The sequence below is a fragment of the Mustela erminea genome, chromosome X (assembly GCF_009829155.1).
Source record: "Mustela erminea isolate mMusErm1 chromosome X, mMusErm1.Pri, whole genome shotgun sequence".
Lineage (NCBI taxonomy): Eukaryota > Metazoa > Chordata > Mammalia > Carnivora > Mustelidae > Mustela > Mustela erminea.
In genome coordinates this window covers 88,046,897-88,059,817 of record NC_045635.1, presented here as the reverse complement: position 1 = coordinate 88,059,817, position 12,921 = coordinate 88,046,897, and the positions used below count along the sequence as shown (strand labels likewise).

At 39.2% G+C, this 12,921-nt stretch overlaps 1 non-coding gene across 1 annotated transcript; it reads left to right on the top strand.

The window, feature by feature from the left end:
* Positions 1-276: 276 nt before the first annotated feature.
* LOC116583801 lies at positions 277-384 on the top strand. The gene has a single exon (XR_004282906.1). It is a non-coding gene; the product is annotated as a U6 spliceosomal RNA (small nuclear RNA).
* The last annotated feature ends 12,537 nt before the right edge of the window (positions 385-12,921 follow it).

The following is a 12,921-nucleotide window of genomic DNA, read 5'->3' as shown; positions in this document are numbered from 1 at the left end:
TATATCTACTAAGATCTACTAAGATCTACAGCCCCGAGAGGATGGTACAGAAAAGCAATTTATGCACAGTCTGATATTTCCTGGAATATGGGGAAATGGTCTGTCTTGGAGAACAAATCTTAAGGGAGTCTCTGATCTACCTTAGTAGAAAACATTCCAGGGATTCATGGTTGAAAGGAGAAGGTATTTAGACAAAAATGAAGACTTTTCCAGAATAATAGACCTGACCTGAGGAAGTTTGCATTATAGGTCATAGTCAATACTAATGTGTGTATATGCCATAGGGATATTGAGCTATTAGAGCAAACACTAATGCTACAGAGAAGATTAGCATAGCCCCTGTGCAAGAATGACATACAAATTCATGAAGTGTTCCATAAAAACAACAACAACAACAACAACAAAAACCAGGCACTAAGAGGGTATTTGTGTGAAGAATAATGCAAGACCTGCTGGGACAATAGGTTGAAAGTAACTTTGAAACTGGTGATTAGGATTTGGGTCATGAGGACTAAGGCCCCAAAGAAAGGACACAAAGGCTTTCCTGGTCCTTGCGACAAATGTCCTTGGAGTACAGAAAACACTGTAAGTTTATGAACGGGGTAAGTAATCCCTTATTTGAGGGAGCCAACTTAACTTGGCTTTGCATAGTCCTCTTACAATGTTTGGAATCTAGTCTTTAAAAAACATTTCCAAATTCCTTGACAAGCAGATTTTTTAACGTAGTCTGAGAAAGTAATATACCACTCTAAGGCAAGTCTACCCAATTTGGGTGAAATGTGTGTTTTTGAAAATATTTCCCAACATTAACCTTGATCTCAAAGAGTCAAGAGCAAATCAGTAAAGGAGAGAGTGGGTAAGAGGTAGAGAAAGAGGAATAGTACAAATGAACAACAAGAGTGAACAGCATAATAATAGATGATATGCTGTATCAAGGGTTTATGATATGCAAGGCACTATACATATATTACTACACAAGGCATTTTACATATATTAGCTCAATTAATTTTTGTGACAACTCTATTTAGGAGTGTCAGAGTCAGCTAGCCTTCCTGTTTTCACTTCCATAGTGAAGGGTTATTTCTGGCAAGTGGCTATCCAATGAGGGGCTTCATAGCTCACCCACTCCTTTGCAGTTAAATGGAGTAATGTGATAAGTTTCTGTGGTAGACTGAATAATGGCCCTGAAAGTCCCCTTCATCCTGATCTACGGAACCTGTAAATATTAATTTTGCATGGCAAAAGGGACTTTGCTGATGTGAAAAAGTTAAAAACCTTATCACAGGGAGTTTATTCTGGATTATCCAGATGGGCCCTAAATGTAAATAAGGGACACAGCGGGAGATCTGACCACAAGCAAAGGTGATGTGATGGAAGCAGAGAGAAATTTGAGGATAATATGTTGCTGGCTTTGAAGATGGGGGGAGGGGCTATGAGCCAAGGAATGCCGGAAATACAACACTAAAAGCTGGAAAAAGCAAGGAAATAGATTCTCTCCTACATCCTGTGGATAAAGCACAGCCCTGCTGACATCTTCGTTTTGACGCAGTAAAACTATTTTGGGATTCTGGTCTCGAGAGCTGTAAGCATATTAATTTCTGTTGTTTTAAGCCACTAAATTTGTGGCAGTTTTTTAGAGAAGCTATAAAAATTTAATATAATTCTCACCAATGAAATATGAATAAAAATGTTACCAGGACCATGTTGTAACTTATAAGGGCCCTAGGTGCTTTAGATGTCATGGGCCCTTTACCATAAAAATATATATATTTTATGAATGCATTCATATAAGTGTAATCCAGGCTTAATTAATTATTATATGTTAGTTGTTATTATATTAATTTTATCTTCTGATTTGAAAAAACATTAAACATTTTTAATGAGCCCCCTAAGAGTATCATGAACCCTAGGCCCTGTGACTATTGTGCCTAACAAATAAGTCAGTGATGTGTATCACTTCTGAACCACGGAGATTATAGAGCCAGTTTTCCTTCTCTTCTCTCTCTCTCTCTCTCCTTTTTTTTTTTTTTTTGAACAAAGGTGATAGAAGTTTATTATTATCACCAGAGAGAAGCAAGCAGGACAGAAAGGGAGAGACTATCTGCCACAAAGCAGTGGGGGAAGGCTGTAGTTAAGAAGGAAAGTGAGGAGGTATGGGAATACATGAAATTTTTTTCTTTTGATAGCTGTGTCTGGGTGTAAGCAACCCATTGATCAGCTAAGGCTTATGGATATTTTGAGGTGGGTCGCCTAATAGGCCTGTTTGCATTTATCCAGGTGGTAAGGGGTCACTGTGGGCCCTTCTAACTTACTCAGGTTCCCACTGTTCAAGTTGGTTACCTAAAAGCAGTATCTACATTCCACTCTGACAGATCAATAATGAAAAATCTTTGCCATTTGGGCAGAGGTTTCATCTTCAGTAGCTGCTTCATGCTGAATGAGGGGCATAGGTGTTCCTACCTATGGACCAACATTGGTCAGTGGGAATTTAATAAGAGTTATAGAAAACCAAGGCAGCTGTGTCTAGAGTTGATAACATATGGGAGTCTCCTTGAGCAGAAAGAATCATCTGTTGGCTTGAAGCTATGGCAGTGAAGGATTCTCCGCACTAGGTGGAGAGGCATGGGAGAAAACAACAAAACATGATTAGAATAACAAGAAGAAAAAATAGCCCAATAAGAGTCCTTTGATAGTTGACAAAATTCTTCCTCCTGTCCAGGAGTTTAATCAGTCAGCAAAGAAAGGGAGGGGCCTTTTAAAACATAAATTTGAGTGTTCATGTCAATTAGAAGCCCAGAAATATTTTCCTGGTAATCTGGAATGTATGCACAGCATTCTGTTTTTATGATAGCACATGTCCCACCTTGTGGAGCAGTTAAAATATCTAATGCCATTCTATTTTGTAGGACTGCTTTATGCATTTGAGTTATTTCAGTGTTTAATAATGTAATGCCATTTTGAGAATAATTTAAGGACTTAATTGTGTAGCAGGTGGTATTAACCATCACACGTTCTGTTTTGTTTAACAGTCAGGTAATTAAAAAGAGGTACCTTTATGGAAACAAAACAAAAATGTAAGTTAATGGAGCAAACTACAAACTCAGTGTCTGAATCTTGAGTGCTGGCATTGAGTCTCCAGCGCTGCCAGTGAGATTTTTAGATGTCAGGCTTGAAGAATCCTCAGATGAGGTGGGAATACGCAATAGGAATCAGATGGGTATTTCTGGTTTGAAATTCATCCTTTTGAATGGCCCTTAAAGCAACACGCACAAAAATTGTTTACGATGAGTTTTGCCTCAAATCCTCTGATCTTCAGGTTGTTACTGTGATGCAGGAATGTGTTTACTCACTGATCAAGGTGGTGACTGGATCTGTGGAAACAAATGAATAAAGGGGAGGGAGCTGAAAGAAGTAAGGCAGCTGAGAGTTAGCCAAGGTCAAGTAAGGGTCCCAACTGAGTCCATAATGTGTGCAGATTTGCTCTGGGTGAGCTGACACTGCCAACTGTGCCACATGTTGGGAATGGAGGTCTTAGGGGAATGGAGTCAGAGAGCAGAGGAAAGAGTCCTTCACACTCACAGGCATGGACAGTCCAACCTGTTCACTTTCAGACCTTCAGAGTACACTGGGGATCTGCCCTGGCCAGAGAACTTCAGTTGTCTAAGAAGTAGTAGGGTTAGATTGCTGAAGGGCCAAAAAGAGAAAGGAGAGGGAGGGAATGATCTTTTCAAAGGGCAAGAGGGGAAATCCCTCATCCTTTCATACAAGGGGTTTGGAGATGGTTCCCCTGGGTCTTCAGCTCCTCACCTAGAAGTAACCTCAGCCAGAGGTCATCAGTTCCCCAAGGAATACTAGAGTCAATCCACTAAGATAAAGTCCTAAGAAACTCCCAGAGAATCTGGGGAGAGCCCTGGGTGAGGAAAAATTCTTTGTGCAGGGTCCACCAAATGTGGGGTGATTCAATCATGTGGAGACCAGTTGTGTGAGTGGTGAAAGAATTCACCAAAGGCAGAACAAAGGAGAGAAAAGTTTATTGAATACACTGCAAGGGAGCAATGGGCAGGACTGCAAGGGAGAGACTGCCTACTTTCTCCTTTTTAAAAGAGGTCTCTCAGATTCTCAGAGGTCTTCTCAGATTGCACTAAAAAAATACTCTTGTTTTCCTTGAGTCACCAGGTGGAGGAAAGTTACCTTCTGCCCAAGAATACCCACACTGTACTGTCATATCAGTAAAAAAATAAGCTTTTATTGTTTTAAGCCACAGAAATATTGGGATATATTTGTAACAGCAGATAACATTATACTGGAGAATTTAGAGATTGGAACTTTAAAGTGGGGTTAACCCATAATAAAAATATACATGTGGCTCTGGCTTAGTAGCCAAATTGCATGCAGCAAGGAAGTTTAAATTGGCAACTGGAGATATGGAAACCCAAGTGTAGTGGCAAACATTGGGTGAATGTATCAACCATTTGGAAATGAGGCCAAAGACCTGCTAAGCCTGAAACTCTAGGAGGAGAGATTGGATAATAGACTGTTGATAATGTGCATTGGTTGTTATTTGCAGAATTTAGCAAGATATGTCAAGAAAAGATATGCAAGAATTATCTGGTTTGAGATTAAAGACAGAAAGCAATAGAGTCTTAGTCTTCTCAGGTGCCATAACCATATAATAGACTGGGTGGTTTAAACAACAGAAGTTAATTTCCTCACAGTTTTAAAGGCTAGAAGTCCCAGAACAACAAGGAGCAGTGTTAGTGTCTATTGAGTGTTCCCTCTTTGACTTCTCTTCTTTTTTCCCCCTAAGATTTTTATTTATTTATTTGTTTATTGCAGAGAGAAAGACAGAGACAAAGAGAGACAAAGAGAGCCCAGGGAGGAGGAACAGAGGGAGAGGGACAAGCAGAATCTGCATTGAGCACAGAGCCTTTTGTGGGGCTCCATCTCACAACCCTGAGATCATGACCTGCCAAAATCAAGAGTTGGATGCTCAACTGACTGAGCCACCCAGGTGCCCCTCCTTGGTATCTTTTCTTGACAGATGCCTCCTTACTATGTCCTGGCATGGTCTTTCCTTGGTACATGCACATAGATCTATTTTTTTTTTCTCTCTCTCTCTCTCTGTTTCTCTGTTTCTCTCTCCTTCTTCCTTCTCCTCCTCCTCCTTCTTCTTCTCCTTCTTCCTTTTCCCCTTCTCCTCCTCCTCCCTCCTGCTCCTCCCCTTTTTATTCTTCTTCTCCTCTTCTTCCTCCTCCTCCTTCCTCCTCTTTCCTCCTCCTCCTGTTCTTCTCCTCTTCCTCCTCCTCCTTCTTCATTTTCTTCTTCCACATTTCCTACTAGATGAACACTCCAACCTTTTGAGTTCATTTTTATACTAATTACCTTCTAAGCACTCTCTTTCCAAATGTGGTTTCATCGGACATTAAATCTTCAACATATGAATTTTGAAGGGAATGTGATTCAATCCATAGAATTTCACCTCTGGCTTGCTAAAAATCCATGTCCTTCCTGCATGCGAAGTTCATTCATTGCATCTCAATTGTTTCCAAAGTCTTAACTCATTCTAGCATCAATCTTAAAGTCTAAAGTCTCTTCTAAATATTATTTAAATAAGATATAAATGAGACCCAAGGTGTGATTCATCCTGAGGCAAAATCCTTCTGTAGCTGTGACTGTGAAACCAGACAATTTCTGTGCTTCCAAAATACAGTGGTGGGATACGCACAGGATAGACATTTTCATTCCAAAAAGGACAAATTACAAGAAGGAAAGGGATGATAAGTCCCATGCAAGTCCAAAAACCTATCAAAACAAATTTCATTAAATTTTAAGGCTCCAAAACAATCCTCTTGGTTGAATACCTTGTCCTCCAAGTCCACTGGGGTGGTAGCATCACCCCTGTAGCTGTAGGTGGAGGGTTATGCTCCCACAACTCTGCTATGTGGGGCACCTACCCACAGGGTTCTAGGTAATCCTGGGCTTTGGGGAGAGGCCATTTGGCATATTGAAACTGAGGCAATGGCTCTGATGATCTCTGAATCACTTTCAGGGTAATTTTTCTCTTTTCTTGAAGAGCACCACATGTTCACAAATAGCCCTATTGTCCCATTCTGTCAAATCAAATAAGAAGCTTTCCTTCATTTTGGTCTCATGTTTATCCCCTCCAGCTTAAATTGCCAGTGTTTCTACTAATATAATCCCATAAGCCTTTTATCAGGTGATAGTCCAGCCAAAACAACTCTCTTATTTTTGAAATATGGATAAGCTTAGAATTTTCCAAATCTTTAGGTTCTGGTTCCTTTGGCTTAACAATTCCTTCTTCAATTTATCTCTTTTGTATTTTACTATAAGCAATCATGAAGAATCAAACACCTTTTAAAAAAAAACTTTGATTAAAAATCTCCTCAGATAAATATCCAATTTCAGCATTTTCAAGCTCTACCTTCCACAAAACTAGAACACAATTCATCCAAGTTTTTTGCCACCTTATAACAAGGATTTCCATTCCTCCAGTTTCCAATAATATGTTTCTCAGGGTGCCTGGGTGGCTCAGTTGGTAGGATATCTGCCTTTGGCTCATATCATGGTCCCAGGGTCTTGTGATCAAGCCCGGAATCTGCCTCCCTGCTCAGAGGATAACCTGCTTCTTCCTCTAATTTTGCCCCTCTCCCCTTATTCATGTTCTCTTTTGCTTTGTTCTCTGTCTCAAATAAATAAATTAAAAATCTTTCAAAAATAGTATGTTTCTCATTTCCAGGTGAAGCCTCACTAGAATCATCTTAATGTCCATAGTTTTAGATTGCACACTAAAATTCTCTTAGCTTCTACCCATTATCCAGTTCCTAAGCCACTTCCTCATTTTTTAGGTATTTACTACATCAGTGCCCTACTTTTCAGTAAGAAAACATGTTTTAGTCTGCTTGCATCCCCATAACAAAACAGCATAGACTGGGTAGCTTAAACAACAGAAATATATTTTCCAGTTATATAGAAGTCCCAGATCAAGATGCAGCAGGATTGGTTTCTGGTGAATTCTCTCCTTCTGGCTTACAGATCGCCACCTTCTCATTCTCTCTTGATATGATCTTTCTTCATTAAGCACGTATGGAGACCGAGAGAGGAAGAGAGAGAGATTCTTGTAAAACCACCAATATCAGATTAGGACCCCATCCTATGGCCTCATTTTACCTTGAATATATCCTAAAAGCCCCATCTCCAAACATAGTCACATTGGGGGTTAGGTTTTCAACATACAAATTTTGGAGGGACATAGTCAATACATAGGAATGGACTTGCAGGGTTTAAAATATTGGATTCTAAAGAGAAAGACTTAAGGCTGAAAAAGTCTTTAAGCAAAAGGACTCATTAGGTTTCCTCAGAGAGAAATGCCAGAATAAAGAGCTCTAAAAACCCATTTCTCTACAAAACAATGAATAAACTGGCAAAACTGGTTAGAATCAGATTTTCCTAACTTTGGAAACTAACCAAAAGTAAATGACAACCAGGGAAATGCTTAATCAAGAAAAACAGCTGAGGATGAGTTAAGATGGTGGAGGAATAAGAGGACCCTAAGTTTGACTCCTCCTTCAAACACAGCTAGATAATTATAAAATCATTCTGAACATCCCAAGAAAGCAATCTGAGGCCTGAGAACAAAACTGCAAGCCCACCCGTAGAAAAGCAATCACCTTCTGGAAGTTATGAGGTGTGGAATTGATCTGGGGGAGATGTAACTGTGCATGCTGTGGACTGGAGGGAACCATGCTTGTGGAGGCTACCACAAAGTATTATAAGCAGTAGAGGGCAAAATCTGAAATTTAAGGAGTCAGCCACCTCCAGGGTCATCACTGGCTGAAATAAAGGTGCTCAGGTGTGGAAGTAGGGTGGAGATCCAGGAGTGGGCAGTGTGGGCTGAGGATCCCATTGGTTGCAAGTAGAACAGGTAGTGCCAACATGATGCACTATTCCCCGAGATTGGGGACTCAAGCTGAGGGCTGTGAGCCTGAGTGCTGGCTCTCTCCTCTACCTTTTCATAAATGCTGAACCACTCCACAGTCATGTGACCACTTTCCTAGCACAGCAACAAGTGGCAAAAGTGTGGCTAGACCCTCTTCCAGAGGATCAACATGGATCCACACCATAGGAGTCCCAGATTTGGAGTTTCGAAACCCAGTTCCACATCTGAGATAAAACAGCTCAGACACTGGCAGTGTGAAGGAAGGGATCTGACAGAACCTGGGGACACAAGAGGAGGTGACTGATTGCTCCTGTGTGAGGACTTTCCGAAGAGTGGGGAATGTGAACTCTCAGCTCCCGGTCTAGAGAGGGGTGTGCCATTTCATCCTACCTATCAGAGCTATAAGACTTGAAGGAGCAGAAGAGAACCACCTAGTGAAGGGCAGAGCAATACACCAAGTCCTGCCCCCGTGCCCTGGAGGCACATCTCCACTAGGGCAAATCCCCCTGAAATTCAGTACAATGAGCCCTTCCCACAGAAGACCAACCCAAACACCTCACACACATCAAGTCTGATGATCACAGAGTGCTGTGAAGCTTCAGCTCTAAGGGAAATAGGATCTACCTTCTTTATAAAAAAATTTTTTTATATTATATCTTGTCTTATTCTTTAACTCTGTTCTCTGTTTTTATTTTTCTCACACATACATTTTTATCATACATATATATAATTTATTTTAATATATATAATTTATTTCATTTATATATATATAATTTTATTTGGATCTAGCTTCTTTTAACAATCAGACCAAAACACACTTAGGAGCTACTTTTTCCCTTCCTTTTCTTTTTTTTTCTTTTCTTTGCTTTTCTGGACAAAATGGCAAAATGGAGAAATTCACCTCAAAAGAAAGAACAGGAAGCAGAATTCATGGCCAGGGATTTAATCAATAGAGATATAAGTAAGATATCTGAAACAGATTTTAAATTTTTCCTTCCCTTCTCCTATGTTCATCTGTTTTGTTTCTTAAATTTACAAATGAGTGAAATCATATGGTATTTGTTGGACTGACCTATTTCACTTAATATAATATACTCTAGTTCCAACCATGTTGTTGCAAATGGCAAGACTTCCTTCTTTTTGATGACTGAGTAATATTTCATTCCATCGACTGAAAGCTTATTGAGTTTTGAAGAAATTGCATTGGCAAAGAAACCACAACCTCAGTCTAAAAAACAAAAACAAAAACAAAAATATCTGTGACTATTTAGCCTGGTTCCCAAACCTGTATTATTAAGAAGAGGGCTATGGAAAGCCCACGACCAGGACAGAATGTCTTCAGAGTACCTATCAGTAAGATTTCATCATTGCTATGGGCCAGCGATCATACTATATCCTTCATTCTTCTATTTTCTTAATGGGAGTTTTTACTTGTCTTATTCTGTCCTTATTCCACTATTGTATACTGGGGACATGGGAGAGCCAGGTAATTTAAATTTTAGTTCAAAGGATCTACATGTGGACCTGATGGAGAGGTATTCATATCATCTAAAGATCCTGAATTTTGAGCTAAATGTAGTAACTGGTTAGGACACTGGCTTATCTCACTGAGGAGGGAATGGATATATTCTAGGTAAGAGAGGGAAGATACATACAGATTTGGGAGGCCAGAGGAGCAAACATACTTAGGTAAACTCTCCCTGAAAAACATCTTTCCTGCCTTCCATTAGATAAATTTGTTGTTGAGAGACAGCTTCCAAGCCAGAGACTATATTTCCCAGAAGGCACTGCAACTAGTGAATCTTTGTAATTTGTTTTTACCAATACAATAAGAGTGGAAGTGATCTATATTCCTACACAATCAAGAAAATTAAGAGGCAGATATAACCTTTATATCATCTTTCCTCACGTTGCCAGCTCTTGTACCCTAGTGAATAGAAGACTCATAGGCAGGAGGAACCTGAATCACTGAATTACCATGTGGTGTAATCCACACACCTATCATGAACAACTACTTCGGATTATTAGGTAAGAATGAAATAAACTATTTGATGAAGTCATGGAAATATTAGGTTTTACCTGATAAATAGCATCGCCCTTATCTAGAAATGTACCAGTATCATCCCCAAGTGTATTACAGGTGAGGAAATAAGGCTCAGTTGTTTAAGGAATTTTCCCATAGACACATGGTTTTTAGTGTTGAAATCCGGATTCTCACTCAGGCCATCTCACTCTGGAGCCTCCGTTCTTGGCTAGTACCTTAAATGACTCCTGGGAAAAGGTAGGAATAAGGGCAGTGCCAGCAGGATTGGTTTTTCTAAAGTTACTTACTGCTGCAGCAGGAGGCCATCTGCAAAGTAAATAGAAAGCAATAAACAAGAGCATTTAGAAAGCTTCATCAGTTTTTGGGAAGGAGCCATGAATTTCCAAGGAAACACTTGCAAAGCAGGAACTTGGTATGAGAGCCCAATATCTCTATTAGGAGGGGAAAATCATAAATCTTCTTGATGATTCATTCATTCACTCACTTATTGAACAGACATTAATGGATGGCCTACCATGGGCCAGGATCTCTTCCAACAAAACAAATCAAAAGTCTTCATGGAGCTCACATTCCAAGCATGGAGAGACAGACAGTAAACTAAATATGTAAAATATGTGACGTCTTCCACTGTGGTGACTACTAGAGAGAACAAGAAGGCAGGGAAGAAGGAAAGTAGAACAATCCAGATAGAATTATTCCTTTCTGCAGTCTGGAGAAACAAGGGTTACTCGTTCTGTTTGTATACCACACTTCCCAGAACCTGAGATGAAATGCCCCCACAAAGTCTAAGTTGATTTTTTTCTCCACCTATCACTTATTTATTTCCTTGCAAATTATTAACTTTAAAAGCTATGATTTTGCAAGAGCTTGTCTCAGTTTGTAGCCCTCTCCCCTCATCTTACTGTGCCAACTGTCTTATCTATTTTCCATTTCTCTACTACCCTCAAACAGGTCTGCTCTTTGGTGATTGTGGGACTATGACAAGAACTTATTTCCTGCCTCTTATCTCAGAATTTTCTTTCTCTCTTCCTTCCTTCCTTCCTCTCTTTCTTTCTTTCTTCTTTCTTTCTTTCTCTCTTTCTTTCTTTCTCTCTCTCTCTTTCTTTCTTTCTTTCTTTTTCCTTCCTTCCTTCCTTCCTTCCTTCCTTCCTTCCTTCCTTCCATTTTTTTGGGAGACAGAGTAATATTGTGAGTTTTGGAGTCGGAGGAACCTGAGTTTAAACCTTGATTCTACCACTCACTGGCTGTGGGAACATTGGCAAAACACTGCCTGAATATCATGGAATAGGTATAATGTTATGGAAATAATCTCTATCAAGAAGTTGGCACTGGAATGTAAATCAATGCAACTTTTCTCAGGCGGGACATCTGACGGCTTAGATTAGCCAAGAATTAAAGTTTGAGTATACCACTGAACAATGAAGCCCAATTGCTAAGGTGCTGGTTAAAAAAAAAAAAAGAATGTTAAACGGAGAGTGGAGGAAAGAAGCCATAAATACTAAATATGACTTCAAGAGCAGTTACAAAAATTTCTTCTTGGCAGATAGGCTGTTTCTTCCTGGTCATGGACTTATACCTATATATTTCAGTTAGTATTCATTCTCTATCTTCTCAAACTGTATATAAACTATGAGTACAGTGGCCAAAATTAGTTTATAGGCTGAAGAATATTGAATCATAGTCACAATGAATCTAGAGGACCTATAAGTATTACACGCAGATCTTGGAACTGGAGTTCAGTGAAGTGACTAAAGAGATGTTGGGAAGTGACAAAATTTGTTTTGGGTTATACATGAAATAATTCTGTTCTTTTAAGCAGGAACATTTTTGGAAGGAAGTATATGGGAAGAAGGATATGTAGATGTTGGACAGCCGTAAGCATGGATCCTAATAGATATGTATTATTTTTTGGCAAGCCAGCATCAAATATACCCTTCCTGATTGTGCTCCAATTTTCTTTTAAACAACTACCCTTGCCCTTTATATTAAGTCCTATTTAAATCAATGGCATTGCTCTGTTTTAAACAAAGCAGGTACATCCTGACCTAAGCTAGAATCATCTAATGCTCTGTGGCTAGATTTTGAATCTTATTTATAGGGACAAAAACACCAAAGTCTGAAGCCTAGGAAAACATGGTGTTGACATCTAAATCAAGCCAGTTGTTTTACATCCCCATTTTTGGTCATTCCTAGCCCAGTTTTCTAGTTTCCTGTTGGTTCTGTTAACCTTTAATATCATTACAACAAACTTACTTCTGTTTAAGTTTGCCTGAGTTGTTTTCATTTTTTGTTTAACTTTCATAGAATTTTAGTAGAAAGGACATATATAATAAACCAATGATGTACATGGATACTAACACGAGAGCATGTGTTTAAATTCTGGTCCCTTCACTTTCTTAAACTCTTTGAGCCTCAGTTTCACTATTTGTGGATAGAAGGTGATAAAAATGGCACACATAGAGTTATTGTATGGTAAGTGCCCAATAAATGTTAACTTTTACTATTATGAAACTGACTAAATTTTCTTAAATTAAGTATTCCTACTCTTTCATCTTTCACTACTATGTTATAATGAGAATTCCCCTGTTGCACAGGAAACTCCTAGGCACGAGATTTTATTGTGCTGATTGGAATAATGAGTAGGGCTGCAGAACAAAGGACCCTAAAAAGGTTAGCTCAGTTTACATCAGAAAGGGCCAGGAGCTACTACGAGGTAAAGGTAAATATTTCAAATTGATTTTCAATTATTTTTGGCTATTGGCCTGGAGTCTCTTGTACGTCACCCTTGGGGTATAACTGACCAGAGACAACAAGCTCTACTTTGTATTCATTAAAATAAATTAAGTATGTGGTGATGTGGAGGGGAGTTTTCCCTTGATCTGTTACTGAGTGATTCAACTAAAGTATTCAGTCTTGCCCC